This window comes from Equus caballus, chromosome 1, assembly GCF_041296265.1.
Source record: "Equus caballus isolate H_3958 breed thoroughbred chromosome 1, TB-T2T, whole genome shotgun sequence".
Classification (NCBI taxonomy): Eukaryota; Metazoa; Chordata; class Mammalia; order Perissodactyla; family Equidae; genus Equus; species Equus caballus.
In genome coordinates, this window is record NC_091684.1 from 186,655,059 (window position 1) to 186,674,585 (window position 19,527).

At 39.6% G+C, this 19,527-nt stretch overlaps 1 long non-coding RNA gene across 1 annotated transcript in view; it reads right to left on the reverse strand.

Moving 5' to 3' along the window:
• Window positions 1-1,408: 1,408 nt before the first annotated feature.
• Window positions 1,409-19,527, reverse strand: part of LOC138918844 (uncharacterized) — a 30,518-nt gene continuing 12,399 nt past the window's right edge. The window contains exons 2-4 of the long non-coding RNA XR_011428678.1: window positions 16,592-16,621; window positions 12,886-13,002; window positions 1,409-1,538 (exon numbers count right to left, since the gene is read on the reverse strand). This is a non-coding gene — a long non-coding RNA (uncharacterized lncRNA). The remainder of the gene's footprint in view (window positions 1,539-12,885; window positions 13,003-16,591; window positions 16,622-19,527) is intronic.

The window sequence follows — 19,527 nt, forward strand, 5'->3', positions numbered from 1 at the left end:
CCTCACCCCCCACAGCACCACACTCAGTTCAGGTTGTCACCGTCACTCACCTGGCGTCCCATCCCCCCACTGTCCCACCACATCTCTAATCTGTGCCCTGGAAGGCAGTCCAGGGGATCTTTCTAAAGTGCAACTCTGATTATGTCAGTCTCCTCCTTCAGATTTTTCCATGGATTTCTACTGTCTCCCAAATCAAGTCTAAGCTTCTTAATGTGGCTTGCAAGACCCTCTCCAAGCTTCCTCTTCAACACGTCCCCTGCTGCACCTGACAACCCAGCTGTACTGCCTGCTCTTCCTTCACTGGAGGTGCTGCCTCCTCTCTCTGGCTGTTTCCAGTGCCTGAAACACCACCTCCTGGCTTTTTTTCTGGTTGGGTCCTTCCAAATCTTTAAGTCTCCGCTTATAATCACTTCCCTGAGTCCAGGTTAAATATCCATCTTGCAGGCCTCCATTGTATTAGAAATGCTCTCAAAACTGACTTCCACTTAACCAACTCACTTGACACACATCATTTCCCTTGTAAAACACAGTGACTCCAGCCGTGGCCTCACCGGAGCTCGAAGGCAGTCAACTGCTCTGAGCACAGCCCAGCTCACTCCTGCTCCCACTAGTTGAATTGAATCGCACGCTTAACAAGAGTCGGATGTGTTTGTTCCAAACTCATTTTATACTGGTTTTCCTTGTTGTAACTACGTCATTCAATGAAATATTATGTAAATTCATAAAATATGAGTACAGAAGGAAAGTTGTTCTCTATGAAAAATAATGTAGGAAGACACAAATGTGAGTTGCTGAAAAACTGCTGTTATGTCGTGAATGGATGCAAAAGCTATAAATGGGAAGAAATCACAAATCTAAACAGATTCTACTCTGAGACAGATTTGCAGGATCTAAGTTCTTGTCCCATTTTAAAGAAATTAAAACTAGAAATTAAAAAAATATACATCTATATATGTATGTATAAAATGGGTGTGGTTTATGCCAGAAAGATGACTTGGAACTTCAATTATTGGACACATACCTAAAGAAAAGTCCTTAGCCCTACATCAAAAGATTGGCAAAATAATATACACTTATATGACTTTTTTATTGAGGCAAATTCACATAATATGTAATTAACCATTTTAAAGTGTACAATTCAGTGGCATTTAGTGCATCCGCAATGCTGTGTGACCACCACCTCTCTGTAGCTTCAAAACTTTCTCATCACCCCAGAAGAATACCCCGTACCCTTTAAGTAATCACTCCTCAGGCCCCGCCCATCCCCTGGCAACCCCTGATCTGCATAAATTGAAATAGAACATTTACAGCACACAGATAACATGTTTTATGATTCTCTACTTTGCTGATTTGTTTGATTAATCCGTTAAATATTGGTCCAGCTCAACTGGATAAGTGTGCCATCCTCACAGCTCTGGATTATTCTTGCCTGGCCTCCACCAGGCTTTGCAGGCGGGGGCCGCGTTCCAGCTGTTCGTCCTCGGGTCTGCAGCACCTTCCACAACGTCTGGCACACAGTGTGCTCCATATCTGTGGGACTAATTCACATTACCAAGAAGTTAATTAATTTGTCCAAGGAAACATAGCTAGTAAATGGTGAGTCATAATTCAAGCCTACGTTTCTCTCAAGACACACTAAGCAGAAACTGGGGCCTGTTTGGGAGGCGAATTTGACAGCACTCACCCTGCAGTTGATGCTGAGAAGGGCTAACTATGTGCCCGGCACAGTTCTAAGCCCTTTCCAAGTACTACATCATTTAATCCTCCTAACAACCCTATGAGGTGAAATAGTACAATTAGCCCAGAAATTCTGGGGTGGGAGGTGGAGATGCCTAAATCCTGTCCAAGTATGACAGGAACGAGAGCAAGGCTTTGAGTCCAGGAGGAGCGTAGTCACTCCCAGGGAAGGACCATCATCCTATCACTTTAATGACAACTTTCAGGACTGACTTTGGGGAGGAAGACTTGGGTGAGAAGTCTGAAATGGAGCCTGCTCTAGAGTTTGTCCTACACACAGAGACACATCTCGGGTTGGGTCTCACACATGTTTGGTTGTAGTTCTTGCGGAAATGCCATTTCTATGCTCTTTTGCTCCGCTGGGTACCATTGCATCCTGCAGGTACCACTATATCGACTGTGAACTAGAATCTGCAGTCTCCCTGCTAGTCCGGCTGCACCTCAGGCTCCACCGTGCCTGTGCCGATCTGGGAACCACTGCCTTCTGCACGGGCTCCAGGCCACCCATCCTGCTCCTGGGCAGGTTACACTGGATGCTGCCACCAAAACCCCAGAGTAAAGACGGCCACACTGCTCAGTGGTCTGGGACACAGTGGAAGGGAATGTCTCCTTCCAATTACTCCCTGCATCAGATGTTACCAAAGCAATATTGGCCTGCTCTTTGAAGTCTTACGGGGCTTGGGTGAAGATGGATCTCCTGGGTGTGGATGGGTCTTCTGGTTTTTTGGTTTTTTTTTAAAGATTTTATTTTTTCCTTTTTCTCCCCAAAGCCCCCGGTACATAGTTGTATATTCTTCGTTGTGGGTTCTTCTAGTTGTGGCATGTGGGACGCTGCCTCAGCGTGGTCTGATGAGCAGTGCCATGTCCGCGCCCAGGATTCGAACCAACGAAACACTGGGCCGCCTGCAGCGGAGCGCGCGACCTTAACCACTCGGCCACGGGACCAGCCCCGGGTCTTCTGGTTTTTATTCACAGTCTTCTCTCTCTTCCAGGACTCAGGACTGAGTCCCTGGAAATCTGGGCCTGGGGCAAATGTGACTGACCCTGACGTTCTTGGAGTAACCACTCTGCTCCAACAACTAAGGTTTGTAACTGTGGGCTGGTCCCACCGGCCTCCCCTCCCCTCAGTCCCTCAGGCAGGGTCACATGATTCTGAATTCTAAAGGTGGTTGGCACTGTGAGCCTAGAGCTGGAACTCCGTCTCCCTCGCCCTCACGAGCAAGTGTGGAAATCAGAAGTGAAAGAAAAGCAATCTGAGGCCTTTAAGAGATGGCTCTCAGGGGCCGGCTCCGTGGCCGAGTGGTTAAGTTTGCGCTCCGCTGCGGCGGCCCAGGGTTCGGATCCTGGGCACAGACATGGCGCTGCTTGTCAGGCCACGTAGAGGCGGTGTCCCACATCCCACAACTAGAAGGACATGCAGCTAAGATATACAACTGTGTACGGGGGGGGGGGGGTTGGGGAGATAAAGCAGGAAAAAAAAAAAAGATTGACAACAGTTGTTAGCCCAGGTGCCAAGCCTTAAAAAAAAAAAAAAGAAAAAAACAAGGAAGATTGGCAACAGTTGTTAACCCAGGTGCCAATCTTTGAGAAAAAAAAGAGACGGTGCTCAGAATTCGGTGAACCCTTGATGACAAAGACTTTTAGCACTAAGTTATATTCTGAATTTCTCTGGGAAGGTTTTGTATTTTGTTCAGAACTTTAGGGAGTTCTGTGAAGGGAAATAAAGAAGGTATGAGAAGTGCAATTTTATAACCTAGTGGTTTAATTTCTATCCTGTCCTATCACTACAGGAGTTATATTAGTGGAATTCTCCTCACAGGCCAGTTTAACACCTGGGTTGGGATGCATCTGTTGAGGAAGACCTCGATGCAGAACACCGTAATGGGCCCCTGGCGGGGGGGGGGGGGGGGGGGGGGCGGTTAGGACAGAGTGGGGTGAACTCGGATCCCTCAGAGCACTCCCGGCATGCATGGGGACACAGAGCGACCCAGTCGATACCCTGTGAGCATTCCAAAGTTCTGAAGGTAGTGTTAGGGGTGACAGTTATGTTCTCCTTTTTGCTTATCCACACTCTCTAGTTTTCTATGACATATACATATATTGGTTGTATAGTAAAAAATGAACCAAAATTAAACAAGGATAAATACTCTTCAATCAGAGTTGGCACCCAGTGCCCTGAGGCTCAGTCCTCCCGCAGCCTTCACCTTTCTCCTTGAGGACTGGATGGAAGTGCTGACAGGGGACCCAAGGACCTCTGGTCCTATCTCTTCGTTTGCTCCCTCTGCTTTATCACTGAGCAAATGGATACACTCGACACCTCATGGAAGCCTTGCTGTGAATTGAAAACTCCAAATTGTTACGTTACATAATAATAACAATAGTAATAATAATAATAACGTATCTGAGGCTTTTACAAAATAAATAGGCTGGTTGTTGAATGAGTATTAACCCAAAATAAAAGAAAAAGGCTTTAATCGAAATGTTTCTCACTCTGCCTCTCTGTTATCCATTTTTCAATATGATCCTAAACAAATAAAATATTCTACTCTAAACATTTCATTTTTAGTCACAAAACCTTTTAGTAAGATTTTTCTAAAAGTATACAGAATTAGATCAGTTTTCGGCATTTTTTTCTTTTCCCAACCGATTTAAGAACCATACTCTTATGGACATAATTCTTGTGAACCAAGTAGGCAGTAAAAATTTTAGGGTCTGAATTAAAATCTCTCTTCAATAACTGCCTTCCTATAATGTCTCTTTACATCTTGGCTCTCGTCTTCATCATCATCATCGTCACCACTGCAAACATCTAGATCAGACACGAAGTTCACAAGTCATCTCTACACACAGCATCTCTCCCATAGTTGCCCTACTATTCCCATTTTATTGAGGAGGAAACTGAGGTTCATGGAGGCTGAATGACTTGCCTATGATCTCGTAGCTGGTTCAAGGCCTCATTCCCGTATCTGCCAGCTCTACATTTTTTATTCTTTATTCTACCATACTGCTCTTCCATTTCCTTTGTTACTGGCTTTTAGTAGTGGTGACATTTGGCCTGACTTAGAAAATTTTAAATTAAACCTTTGAGCAGCTACTTTTACCACAACCCCAAGAGACTACCCCAGGGGTACAAGCCTAGTCTGAAAGGAGGAGCCCTCCCATCTCATTCTGTGTCTGTCCGCCCTTTACAGTCTAAGCACCAAAGCTTAAGGACATGCCTTCGAAAAATCAAAACTGGGAGGGTGGAGGGAAGAAAATAAATTTTAGAATTTTCTCTATATTACAATTGGTGGCGAGGCAGCTAATGTCTCTCTCCAATCACTATTGTTTAAAAAGTTCTTTGAAAATATGCAGTGAACAAAATGCTCTGTTAGGATGAAGCCTAAGCAACAGCAGGTGAGGCTGTATCCAAAAAGAGATCCGGACTATTGAGCTAGATTGAAATTCTGGATCTGGGGTTTCAAACCTGCGCGGCATCTTGCCTCAGAGTAAGCACATAAGACCAGGGGCATAAGTTGGCATAAGTATGTCACATGCAACATTTGGGACATATTTATACTAAAAATCATTCTTTGTGAAATTAAATTTAACTGGGCATCCTGTATTTATCTGGCCACCCTACTTTAGGGGCTAATCCACAGGACAGCCTTGGCCCAGGCGCAGAGAGAATGCTTGTTTGGGGACATTCCTGATAAACCAAGAGCTAGGGCTGAGCTGATACAAGCACGTCTGAAGTAAGTCCTAGGTTGTGCACGTACATCTTTCTCCTGTGTTTCATCATCCGCTTGGGCCTTTTGTCTTTGATTGAAAGTCTCTGTAAACTGTGCCTGAGCACCACGGCGTTAATCATAGGCCTCCTGAAGTATTTTCATATTGTGTGTAATAAATGCCCATAGACTTAGGAGTTAAAGTAAGAACTACTCACCACAATATTTAGTTAAAATTACAAAGGGAGTGCAAATTAAGCCATCGTTTTGTTAAGGTGTATATTATAAGTCTTATTTGATTTCCCCATGTTCTTACATGGATGTTTGTATAACTGTTGTGTCAAGACCTTCACTGATAAAGTATTTCAATTAGCTGCTAAAAGAAACACATTTAAGGAGTTACAACTGATGTACATTTGGGCTAAATACCTATAATCAGAGTTGTTTCTCACCTGCGTCCCTCTTACTGATGTTATGTAACAAGTGGCCCTGATTGCCGGCAACAGCTCGTCTAACATGTTCCCATTTGTATGGGAATCGCATAAAAATCATGACTCACTAGAACTTCCAAAAAGAAAGTGATGGTAGGTTTAGGCTAGATAAGCTGTATGGTTACTTTATCACTTCTGGAGCTCTAGTTTCTAAATCACTAGGATTTTTCAGATCCTTCTCCATAGGACTGATTTGAGACCCCCTGAGAGACTAAATGATAAGGGGGGATTGGGGGGGGGGACTTAGAGAAACTGGTGACAGGAAGGTAGTGAGCAGCTGCCTTCACGCTCACCCACCTCTGTGTTTCCAGCCACTTGCCACTCCCCAGGGAACCAGGGCCAACAACTTGGGTGAGCTCTTACATGCAAGACCGGCTGAAGAGAGCTGAAAGGCAGGGCTGGTAGCAGTAGCAAGAGTGAAGAGATTCGGTGCAGAAAGGTACAGACAAGTGCAATCCCCCCCACCCCCCAGCAACCTTTTCTGTCCCTGTGAGGTTTGTGTGATGATTACGTCCCATTCAACAATCTTCCAACATGGTCTTTTATAATCATGAAATCATCATCAATATTTTTTCTCATGAGCCATTTATTCTCTACCTCCTTCTTTCATAACCTCGTAATCTCAGTTCACAGAAGTGACCAGAGAATTCTCAAGATCTAATTCTATCCCACTGCTTTCCCCAAAATCACCTTAATGTGGTGTTCTGGGAAATTCATGGAACACATCCTTGTCAGAGATAAGTAGCATCTCTGTGTCAAGGCAGCTTATTTCTCTTATGTATAACTCAGCATAAGATCTCTATTTAACGGTTAAAGAAGAAAAATTTTCCCATTGCTCAATTTCATGACTTAATCGGGTCAACCCAAGATATGGGCAAATCATGCTTTTCCTACAAAGCCATCACAAGAAACCTGGGGCGGCCCCTCTGAACAGCCTTGCCTGTGGGAAGTTTAAAGAATGAAATTGACTCGTGACATCATTCCTTGTCTTCCATATGTCCTGTGTATGAGAAATTCCACCTCTGAGAACTTGGTAGAGAACAGGAGTCCTCCCAGCTCTGCTCAAAATCATTTCCACGAGATAGTGGGTCTAAGAAAGTGCTCAGAAAAATCCAGTGCTTCCGGATTTTTAAGAAGGCTTCTTTCTCCTGTTTTGAATCTCCTTCTCCAGGCCTATGTAATGTTCTTTATCCCAAATAAATGTAGCCAAGCACCTCCAAATACCCCAGAGAATGCAGAGCCTTGAGGGGGAGAATTTTATTTTATAATGTAAATTTATTTAATATAACTTTTTGAATAGATAAAACGTTCACATGTTTCAGGAATTAAAATGACATAAAGAGGTATACACTGAAAAGCTGTTTCACCCCCTTTTCCCATCCACACCGATAATCCCTGATGCCTCCTATCAGTTAGCACTCGAGTTGGTTTCCCGTGGGGTCTTCCAATGTTTTTATGAGTACACAAGCAAATGTTAATTCCTCTCCTTATTTTCCTACATTTCTTATACAAAAGGCAACATATGCTATACGTGTTCTGTAGCTTGCATTTTTCATATAAAGTACATCCTGGAGATCACTTCATATCAGTACGCAGCATTTATTGAACTATATAGAGTGTCCTTGTCGACAGACGCTCAGGATGTTCCTTAACTCTCACCATCGCAAACAACGCCGCAGTGACAACTGGTCTGCATGTCCTTTTGTACATGCACAGGTATAGCTGTGGGTATATCTGTATGTTCAGTTAGGATACATTCCCAGAAGAGGAACTTCACAGAATTTTGATTAAACACTTCTGTTTTAACACTTTTCAAAGAGTGGCTTGTATTGTAGTTAGTGCTGTCTGTCTCCTCGCTATTTTATGGGCTTCTGGAAGTCATGAACTGTGTTTCATTCATCTTTGCATCCACAGCCTCTACCACAATATCGAGCATGTTAATACTGAATACAAACTAATGTTCTTAGTGTAACTATAACCTTGAGAACATTAAAATAACTCCTCAACTTAGAAGGCTACACTAGGGTGTAGACTAAGAGGCACTTCCAAGTTTCTATTTGAGGATGAAGGTTGTTGTTAAGTCCAGCCGATTCTGACTCCTAGTGATGCTGTGCATAGCAGAGTGGATCCCTGCCCAGTCTTTTTGCACCATCCTCTAGCCTTCCAGTTCTCTATCAGACAACGTTCTGCTGCTATTCGTAGGGTTTTCATGGCCAATTTTTTCAGAAGTGGGTGGCCAGGTCCTTCCTCCTGGTCTGATTTAGTCTGGAAGCTCTGTTGCAACCTGCCCACCATGAGTGACCCTGCTGGTATGTGAAATACCGGTGGCACAGCTTTCAGCATCACAGCAACATGCAGCCACCACAGTATGACAACTGACAGACAGGTGGTGTGGTTCCCTGATGGAGAAACAAACCTGGGCTGTGATGGTGAGAATGCTGACTATTAATCACTAGACCACCAGGGCTGAGTAAGGAAGAAGATGGGACTAAAACATGCCAAGCCAGGTGAAAATATTGAATAACGAAGGAGCGGAAGTTTCAAAGATGAGGAGGATTCTTCAAATCCAGGACCACATCATGTAAATTTCCTGGGTTAATTGCACACAGAGAAGCTGAACGGTAAAAATGGAGAGGAAGCCTGGAGGACTCTTGCCTGATGAAGCTCAGCCACTGAGTCACTGAGAATAGCACTTCCTTAGAAGCACAGCCCAAGACAGGGAGTAAAAGTAATGCACACCTGCATTAGAATCTAAGCAGAGAGGGAGACTGCGTAAATGTGTGTGTGTGTGTGTCTCTCACATGATTCTAATTCACCTTCATCTTCATTTTCATGATAGGCTGTGTGAATGGCTCCCGATTCTGCTCGGCAGCCCCCACCCCGCATTTGTCAGGAAGGCTGCTAGCAAGCTTTGACGAAAACTCAGACCTGGTCCTAAACTGATGGCAGCTGTACTTCCCAGCTCTTTCCCTCACTATCCCAGGGCTGTCTCCTCCCCAGCCATTGCTGCCACCCTAGCACACAAGCCACAGGAGGATTCTCTCTCTTCACTAAGTCATCACTGACCATCCCAGCTGCCCCCGAACTATGTTTAACCAAGTGTGAAGAGATGGAGTGGCAGGCAAATGTGCCACACACAGAACTCGTCTCAGCCTGTGTCAGAAATCCCTGCTTCTCAAAGTGTTAGTGAAAGGTAAGTAGGTACAATCTCTTTGGTTGTATCCATAATGTGGCAATATCATCTGAAAATTGTAAATGTTTTTATACAGCAGTTTCACTTCAAGTAATGAATTCTACAATACACTTATAAAAGTACACGAAAATACGCATGTCTTCTGAAGTACTATTTGAAACAGCAAAAAGTCTAAAAATCCCAAAATACTCATCAGTATGGGATGATATATTCATAATAGCATGTTATTTGATACCCTGCACAGCTGCTGTAAGAATGAGGTGGATCCATGTGCTGGGCATGGATCGACAGCCAAAACACATTGCTAAGTGAATAAAAGCAAGTTCAGAACGGTAAATCTATTGTATGATTTTAATTGAGTTTTTAAAAGAAGATATGCTTTCATGTGAATTAAAAATGTTAAAATATATGGGAAACTATTATTAACGATTACCACTGGGGAATAGGATTAAGGAGGCAAGAGGAAAAGAACTTTTTTTTACCTTATATCCTATCTGTTTTGCCTTTATAATTAAAACGTGCACTCATAGCCAATCTATTATTTCTTAGGTTCCTAAGGTGTGCAATTTATATAGGGTTTAGTGATCATTTTTGACTCAGAATAACCATCGCTTCAAAAATCCTCCAAAAAAGTTCCTCAAGGCTGAGTGAAGAGCTATGGTTGTCCTTCCTGGAGGTTCAGAGAACCAACCGCAGCTTTATGGACATAGGCTCAAAATCCAACTCATGCAGAAAGCTTAGTAAAACTTCCTGTGGTTACAAAAATCACTGTGTTGAGCCCTAAGACTTTTGCTGAGGTTGGCAATAATTTTAATTTCACTCTTGCCCACCCACAAACTACCACCCGACACTTACCTGCACACATCTTTTAGGAGATGCGTTTTAGTTTCTATATTGTGTTTGCAGCAAGATTTCCCATGAACTAGACTTTAAAATTATGAAAGATTTTCTACCATATTTTACAAGATCAGGGAGAAGTTAAAAAGAGAAGGTGCTCCTGTATCATACAGGAGTCCTCTTGCTAAAGAAGAGACTGCTCATGGCAGACTTGCACAAAATGGTAGATTCTGATATTAGGTTTTCAAATCCTGATAATTGGAGCCATTCAATCAGTCTCTGTGCCTGATCCTGAAGAAAGAGAACCTGAGACAAGAAGCAAGAAGATGAGAAAATCTCAAGGCAAGAAAAAAATTGTGGTCGATACAATTGGCAGTAGACTCAAACAGGCGCTCTGGAGGCAAGGCTTTAATTAAGAAGCTGGAACGTAGCAAAATTTCATTTGGAACTTAATTTCCAAGTCACCTACCTTTTCCAAGAATTCCTGTTGCTAAGATGATGTTGTCCTTGGTTACTAATTTAACAAAGTTTTCCAGTGTCAAAAAGTTTGAACACTTTGCCTTTCTCTCAGCAACGCAGAAAAAATAAAATTGTGGGGTGTACAACATTAATTAAATGCCTTGTACGATTCCTCTTCTCTCTGGAATAGTACTTCATATTTACAAATGTAGAGAAACCTACATTTTCTTGGTAGTGAGACAGCAGGTCTATACTAGAAGCTAACAGACAGATAGACCAAGCAAACAGATCGTTCATCTTGCTGTGATTATAACCAGGTCTCGTTTGTGGAAGTAATCCATGCCTGAAATTCATAAGCAATCTTAGGAGATCTTCAGAACCAAAACATACACTTGAGGTTAGCCCCCAAACCTTTGAGAACTTCCATTTTGTGACTAAATGCTAACGCACAATAACACTGAAACAAGGAAAAGAGGAGTTAAAAGATCAGCAAAAGAGGAGGAAACAGAAATTAAGTAAAAAATAACGAGAGCAGTAACACAGCAATAATTATACCTGTGCTTGCCTAATTCATGTATTACCAAGCAATTCATCTTCAATTATAAAGCGAATGTAGCTTTCTAAGAAAAGTTTGCTTCCACAAAGTCAACAGGTTCCAAGCATGTTTGGCAATTTAATTTCAAATATATGTGTTGGTGCATTTGGAGGATTTAAGGCATTAGCCTCCAATATTTAGATCCAGGTATCCAGAAATAAATTATCTTGTCAATTAACAGGAGTTCCAAACGCACATCAGTCCCTATTATTGGGATGGTAAGGCTGAAAGTATATTTTTGAACTCAATTCTCCAGAAAACTTACACATAAATACCCATCCAAAGTCCACAGGCTTGGGATATCTCTTCAAATTCATTTTGGAATAGAATATTTTCTTCTTTGAACCACTAATCAACTTTATTATGTGCAGTTTCTACAATACAAGTCTATTTGCCCCAATGTCTTAGCATCATAGTACCCTCTCATCAGGATATTGGTTAGATTCCCCAGTGTGAATCACTTATCCAGTTGCTTGCCTGATTATTCACGTGTTTTTGAGATTTGTGAAACGTGGCAGATAAACAGTTTTATGCTGTGTGCAGCTTGGAGGGCAGCCAATGTCTGTCTGCCTATACAGTATATTTACTCTCCTTCCTCAAATCTCTCTCCCATACAGAGCAGCAGTATTCTAAGAATAAAATCAGTGTAGAATGCAATCCAGTAATGTCATTGCAGAAAACAGCAGGTGCCCATCCACTCATTTGTGGTGATTCTTGCAGTGAAGAAAGTGAATCAATGATTCACCCAATGGACAAAGAAACGTCACAACGCATATTTGGAAAAGTCAAATGTGGGAAAGGAACGCAGGGAAGGATTCTCATCAAAACGTGTGCTCTGATTTTAGAAAGGAAAACCTCCCACCAGAAAATCAGGAATTTTGTTGTAAGCGATGGCATGTTCCCTCTCTCCCTGCTCCTTCTGTTTTATTGCTTTTGTGTTGTACTTCTAAAATAAATATCAATAAATCATTGCAGTTAGATACTCCAATATAGACAGAAATGTACTTGACTCCCTACAGTCATTACAATTGGAGGGGACTCTGATTAGGATGCTTTACTTAATTAAGTGATATCGTCTAAAGAGAGTTCTTCCCTCCATTTTCTGTTTAACAGTCTTATAAAACACCAACAGAGGAAATTCATTCTGTTGTTTGCTTTCCTTATTGTAAATGGTTTCTTCTCATTCACAGTTTACAGAAGACGTGGTGTTAATGGAATGGCTAATAAGCCGAAGGCTGTGGTTCAGCTACACGCAGAGCCTGTTCAGATCAGCCCAAGCTACACTAGGCTTGAGCATATTTCCTCCCTCTGGCCCAGAAATGTACTTTTAAATTTAATTTTACAACATTTGTAACCTGAAATTAAGATGACTCGAAAGAAAATTTTTTTCTGAGAAATCCTTCTTAATCTGGTTTACGTACAGCTCAGCAGAGACCTTAAAAATCTGTTTCTTTGAAAAAATAGAAAAAATGGGCAAAGCATAAGCAATCCGTATGCATAAAATGCTATTTGTGAGGCACTTTAATTTTACTGAAAGAAGTCATTAAATTTGGATTGCCAATACAAATATGATTATATATGTTTTCTAAATAAAATGTTATTATGTTGCAACTGAACTCATCCATTTATTGTTTGTTTACCCAATGCTCAAACGCATGTTTTATTCATAGATGTCTGGGAGAAAAAAATTTTGCTTGATAATCACACCAAGCATATTTAACAAAAGAGGTTCTCCTTTTATTAGTGAACAAGTTTAAGCAGAATGATTTCATTTTTTTTCCATTTGTTTAATTCAGACTAGAAAACTCCTCAGTATACAGCTTTTGTTTCTCCCCCTGCTGCCTTACGCCTTTAATGTATGCATACCTATCCACTGATGGGAAAATATCGTTTCCTACAACTCCTCCTCCTTTTTCCTTCTTGACTATCCTCTCAGCTGATTTCTGGTTTGGGTTAGTTTTCACTCGTTGGTTCTGTCAAATCCTGTACAAGACAGACAAATTGAAGCCAAGTAAATAGTTCACTATCCTGTTGAAGATTTTGAACTCTCTTTCATTAGAATGAATTTGAATTCTAAATATATTTACTCATCCCTTTAAAAGTAAACAATATACTTATATTTTTAAAGAAATTAAAAATTGATAGAAAGTAGTGAAGAAAGGAAAGATTTATTAATATCTATGAAATTGTTTTCATTACCAAATAAAACATTTTAACAAAATGTTTGCAACTTTAGCAGAATAACAATGACCTAGCATCAAATTTAGCAACTTAATTTCCATCTATTTAAAAGCAACATAAATGTGAACACTTTTTAAAATGAACTCAACCAGTTTACAACACATTTTTTTGCCTTAACACAATATGCAGCTAAAAGCATTTAATGATCTGAAAATTTTAAATATATACGTCTCAAAATACAAAAATGAATATTAATGAATCACATACAAGAGGCTTTTAATTAATTGCTAAACTATTAAAAGAACACTTTATAACATTGCTAGAAACCTGAATTGTTTTAATTCCTGACCTGTATAGCTTGGTTATTTTTCAAGCAAAATAATAATAGTAATAAGAATAATCCATAGCTGCATAATGAGTTAATTAAGGTATGACTCTAAGTTTTTAACTGCATAGCACTAGTCCTGCATAAAAATGCTACCTGGAAACGTTGTGAAGTTACATAAGTTTTTTTTAACTCCCAAGTTAAATCAGCTCGATCTATAGGAAACCATAGAAAAACAGTAAAACAATGTACCCCCTGGACATGTTACCAAAGTGAATTCCAGAAGTTGCTCATAATTGCTTTCATTTGTTTTAAAGATGTTCTTTACTAAAAACTATCCTTATACTAGTTCCAAAGTTCATTAAATATTAGCTATTTTCTAACTTTGTAATCTAGATAATTTTTACAACCAAAAGCTTAGTTAGCTTACTTTCTATTAAACAAACTTCTTTATAGATTTTCTTTAAGCTCTCCATTTTAAAAGGTGCCTTTGTCCTGAAACTAAATATATGACATTCCTGCTCCCTAAGAAAATTTTTAAAGAACTGAATAACAGCAAGTAAATTCTGTTAGAAATTTAACTCCATTATCCTGTATTTGTGTACTTCTTTAAAAATAATTTTTAAAAATGAAGAAAGTGGCTTTTTTCTTAAGACTTTCAGATGAATGAGAATTGCATCTAATGAAGTACCACTGAGCTTAGAGTAGCTGCTGAATCATTATCTGGCAGAAGAATGTGAGTCCTATTTCGCCTGAATCAATTATTTTTATCAAATGACTTTTCTATCGAAATTGTTTGCTTTAGGAAACAATGATGTCAGAGAGACGCAGTTACTTTAATATGCATCTTAGAGCATTATTATTCCAATTCCTATAAACTAAACTAAATGCAGCAAAGCCAATTTCAGGCTGTTATTTATTAAAACCACTTTTTATTAGAGCAGGGAACATTCGTAGCTAATGCTCCAATATTGACATGCAAATATATCAGATTTTAAAATTTAAACACAAATATTACTATACATTTAATAGGCTCTTTAATCAGAGAAAATATTTACATCTTAACACAGGCTTTGTCTGTATTTGTAAGATGAGTATTTATCATCAAAGCTGCTGTTTGTTTCTGTAAAGCAGCAGAACGAGTAAATTTCCTAAAGAAGAGTAAATTTCCTAAAATCTAGCTAAGAGACTGACTCCTGCAATCAAGTTACCAAATCTGTGCAAAGAAGGGCACAAAAAAAAAAGTTTAGTGCTAGAGAGAAGATAGTTCTTGGAAACGATTATTTTTTTCTTTCTACAGAAATATATAATGAATGCTCAAGAAAGAAAATATTTGACAAAAGCTTTTTAGGGAGTGGAAAGAGAAAAAAAACATCTTGTGTGATGTAAAAGGAGGAGACATACAAACCAAACCAAACAAACGAAAACAGTCAGAAGGGACTGTAACTGTTTTCTGCTAAAGCTTGTTTCCTTTTAGCAAGAGACGGCTGCAGCCTGAGGGTAAATTACTGCCGACAGCAAGGTGTACCTCATAAATACAGGAGGATGCACCCTCGACTCGTTTGGAAGACTATTTTCTTATTAATAGCACCAATTTCACAGCTATTTTTGCCTCTAAAAAGGGCACCTGTGAGACATTCACAAATCATATTTTATCAGGGAGAAAAACAACTATTGTCAGGATGTATATATTTCTGATTCGAGTTACCTATTTTTAATAAGCCATCTTACGAGTGTGTTTTGAAGCACTTCAGTGGTCCAGAGGGAGCACTACCTTTAATGTGAGAGGACAACACAACAAAGAAGCCATCACACACATCACAAAAAAACCCAAAAACAAAAAAAGAAGGAGGCAGGGGGAAAGAAGAGGAAAATGACTGTTGTTTATAATGAACAGACTGTGAACTTCATGAAAATATGACAAAAGCATTATTTTTGCCCTCATAGAGCAATTCCTGATGTAGAAGAAATGAAACTGAAGTAACACTTTTGAGTAGAACGAAATATTGAATGAATCGGAGAAACACAGTAGTGTTAAGCATGGCATATTTTTTAAGACGTATGATATAGATGTTAATTAGTTAATTTAGCTCAGTATTCTGTTAATATGCAAATAGCTATAATGTAATACTTCATTATTTGTAATATACTAATTAATCATTCATAATATCATGGCTCAATAGTCCAGAAAAAGCCCAGTTACCTCTCACAAGTACAATAACCGTACATAAATCCTATAACAACTCAAATTCATGCTCTAAATTTTATTTTCAAAAATTGTGAGTTTTTTCCTCATGTTCAAACACATGTAAAATTAAAACAAAAAAGTGTAACTAAGATTATCCACCTAAAACATAAATAGAACAACATTTGGGGATTTTCAAGATCTTATTTTTGTAACAATGACCTAAAAATAATTATTGAAAAGAGCAATTGAAATACATCATATATTTTAATGACTCAAATATTTATTTCTCATCCCCTTGGCATCCAGACTGTGGGAAATTTGTATTATGAAGATCAGATGGCACACTGATGTGAGAAATGTTGCAAAGCATCCTGTTGATTGGTTCTAATTAACTGCAATGCTCTTGTGTTCTCAGTTTTAGCCGGCACCCACTACACAATGCCTTTTATTTTGCTTTGAATGGACTTTTACTTAAAAACAGCTGATCTCAATATCCACAGCATTTTGGCTTTTTTAATCTCTTCAAAATTCCCTGCAATATTTTCTTTCCAATTTTGAAAGATAAATTTGAAAATATTTCTAAAGCATAAAGTATAATCAGTTAAATTAACGGCGCTCGTGTGCTCTTTCACATGGATTTTGCGTGTTCTATAGTACGTGATTACATTCTCAAACCACATTTCAATTCCTCTTTAAAAGTTACACATCTTAGCGATGGGTTAAGCAGAAAATTCTGAAAAGCAATTTAGAGCATGCTGCTAATTTTTTATTTTTGTAATCAGGCTGCTAAATAGAACAGAGCGAAAACATGGGACCGTGAGCAAGGGATGGGAAGGATTCCGGAATTAAAAGTATTAAATAAAATTCTTTGCACTCACCTTTCTCTGATGATTTAAGCTCAAGCAGCCCTGGTGAGAGAAGCCATGAATTTTCATCAACTTCACACATGTCATACATTTAAAAACATTTTGATTTGCCCTGGGACCCCTGCATGTCTCTGAAGCACAGTAACAGTGCTGTGCTGTTTTGTAGGTACAAACCCGTGGACTCCCAGAGCTCTAGAAGATATATTACCAATGTAAACAGGCCCTTAAGTGAAAAAAAAAAAAGAACATTAAATAACAGAAAGTTTCCAGGGAAATTCGGAATTTAAAATCAGGAGAGTTTTATTAGCAGCAGTACACTTTCCGTAATTTTCAGGGCCACAATTTTATCCACACACTTGCTTTCTGAGAACGTACAATTTTCTGACCTGAGAAACCACCATTTTGGACAGGAAAACTCATAACCTAAAAATTAGAGCTAAATTATTAATTTAGCCTAGTAGACATTGAAAGTGATTAAATAGTCATCTTTTTGTTCATATGGGGACAAAATGCAACTCTTGAGCAAAAAGGCCACAGTTTCAAAGCAGCTGCCAACATCCTGCTGTTTCCAGGAGGAAGGCTAAATGTGTTGTGTCATGCAATAAAAACAGAATTTTGCCCTAAATAACATATCCTGAGATTATCTTCTAAATATTTCTATCCCTCTTAAAATGGTGAAAAATCATTAAAATGAGGTAAGAAATAAACATTGGGAGAGATTAACAAGTGCAAAGTCACAAATCTTAGAACAATATAAATAAAGTGGCATTACAAATAGTTTACACTGTGCCCCTCACTTTACACCTGAAGAAACTGAAGCCTAAAGAGGTAAAGTGACTTCTCCAAGGTCTTAGAAAGACTAAGACTTTAAGCTCAACTAGAGGAAAGTCTCTTGACTCCTGGTAGCACTCCTTCTACACTACATGGTCTTTCGATACAGAAACAGAAATGTTAGCTCAGGTGGATGTCAATCATACAGTTAAGTAAAACAATAAGCAACAACCCCTTGACCCTAAAAGGTATGAGCAGGGCATACAAAATTAACCAGCAATCTTACTCAGTGGGAACAGTCATTTTCCTTAAAAAGATGCCTCTTTGGAAGATCTCTTCATTCTTGCCAGGGTTTGAGAATTTGTATCTATTTAATGAAAGGCAGTTCTTTTCATCACTCTTACATCAAGCAGGCAGGTAAAAACAACTACCACATAGTCTCATTGTCCCTAATTTGTCCCCACTTCCAATCCATCCTCCAGTCTGCTGACTGCATGGTCTTTCTAAAATGCACATCTGATTATGTTTGATTATTTTCAATGGCTTTCCATCTGCTACAAGATAAATCTACACTTTTAGTCTGACATTCAAGGGTCTTCAAAATGTTTAGCCTGACCCACCCAATCAGTTCTACTCCCAACACTCTATTCACAATTTCTACGCCGTCAATACAAACTAGGTATGACACCCTGAACATGATACACTTTTCATTGCCTCTGGGCCTTTGCACATGCTGTTTCCTCCACCTGGAATGCCTCATAAAACTCTGCTCCTCCTTCAAGAGGGAGCTCAAGCATTACCTTTTCCCCTCTTGCCAAACATAGATGCTTCTTCCCCTGGGATCCCAGTGCCTTCTGCACAAACCTCACATTTCTCCACTCATTGCACTGAACACGAATTGTCTATTTACATGCCTGTCTCCCCAAAGTATTGTCTTTGAGGTCAGAGGCATATCTTTTTCTCCATGCCTAGTACTTTGCCTGGAGTAAGCACTCAGTGACAGTTTACTGACTGAAAACGTAAATCAATAAATAGACCACCATATTTTTTTCTTATCACAAAATCTTCACATCTTAGGATGATGTCCCCTTGTTCTTCTGTACAATGTCTAAACTGGATGTACACTGACTGCAGGACATTTGTATCAATCTCTATTTTTGGATTCTATCAACTATTTTTTCTAAGCACAATTTTATAATCTCTCTCTCACTATAGTGAGTTGACTTTGGCATAAAGTTGGTGATGAAATACCAGCTCCCACCTACATGTGAATGAAGAGAACTCTTGGGTGAACAGTGGGTTGCCATTGTTCTAAACATTGTCTAGACATAGGTCATTTTAGGACTCCATTTCTTACTAGGGACACAAGTTGAAGGATTACCTGTAACCCACTAAGACTATAAATGCATATTTGGGTATAAACAGGAAGTGATATCAATATCTTCATGCCAAGGGAGTGCTTTAAAAGAGGGTTTTTAGTCTTAAAAAAATGGAATTCAGATTTAAGATGTAGCTTGTTTGGGGTTCTGTTGCTGTTTGACTGCTTCCTGTCTTCCCTACCTTGCTGAGCAAATGCTACCTAGATACAAATGTCTTCTAGGAACCTGCCTAGCTGAAGCCAGGGACGTCCTTGGTGCAGAAGTACACATTTTCCACTTGAAATAATATCCTCATACTCCTTGATAAAAGGCTTCACATTCAAAATAGAAAAGAATTTGCCAGTATATTCTTCACTTAACGTGTACATAATCTTGAGCCAGGCCCCAAATCAATGAAGAGAGGATCTAGTAGCTGTTTGGGCCAACATAAGGCACCAGGCATCCCAATTCTGAAGCTAGATCCAATCTTTTCATTCCCCCCTGACTCCACTCCATTGGTTCCATTGTGCCCCAAAGCTATGGACCCTACTCAAATGTGAGGGGTGCTCACTAAGGAATAAAAGTTTGGAACACAGTAATAGTAGCCATCTTTCCTGCATAATGGATTCCTCTTGGCCAGTGGACCACCTTCCATGGAGCAGCCCTATGTGGCATTATCTTTAACAATCAAAATTAGGTTTAAATTCTGTTAGATGAGACCACACTGGCCAGTTCCCACCCCAACCCCTTAAAGGATGATAGGATTTGTGACCTTCTGATCCCCTCACCACTTCAGAAGATGGCTACCCTTTAGAATTT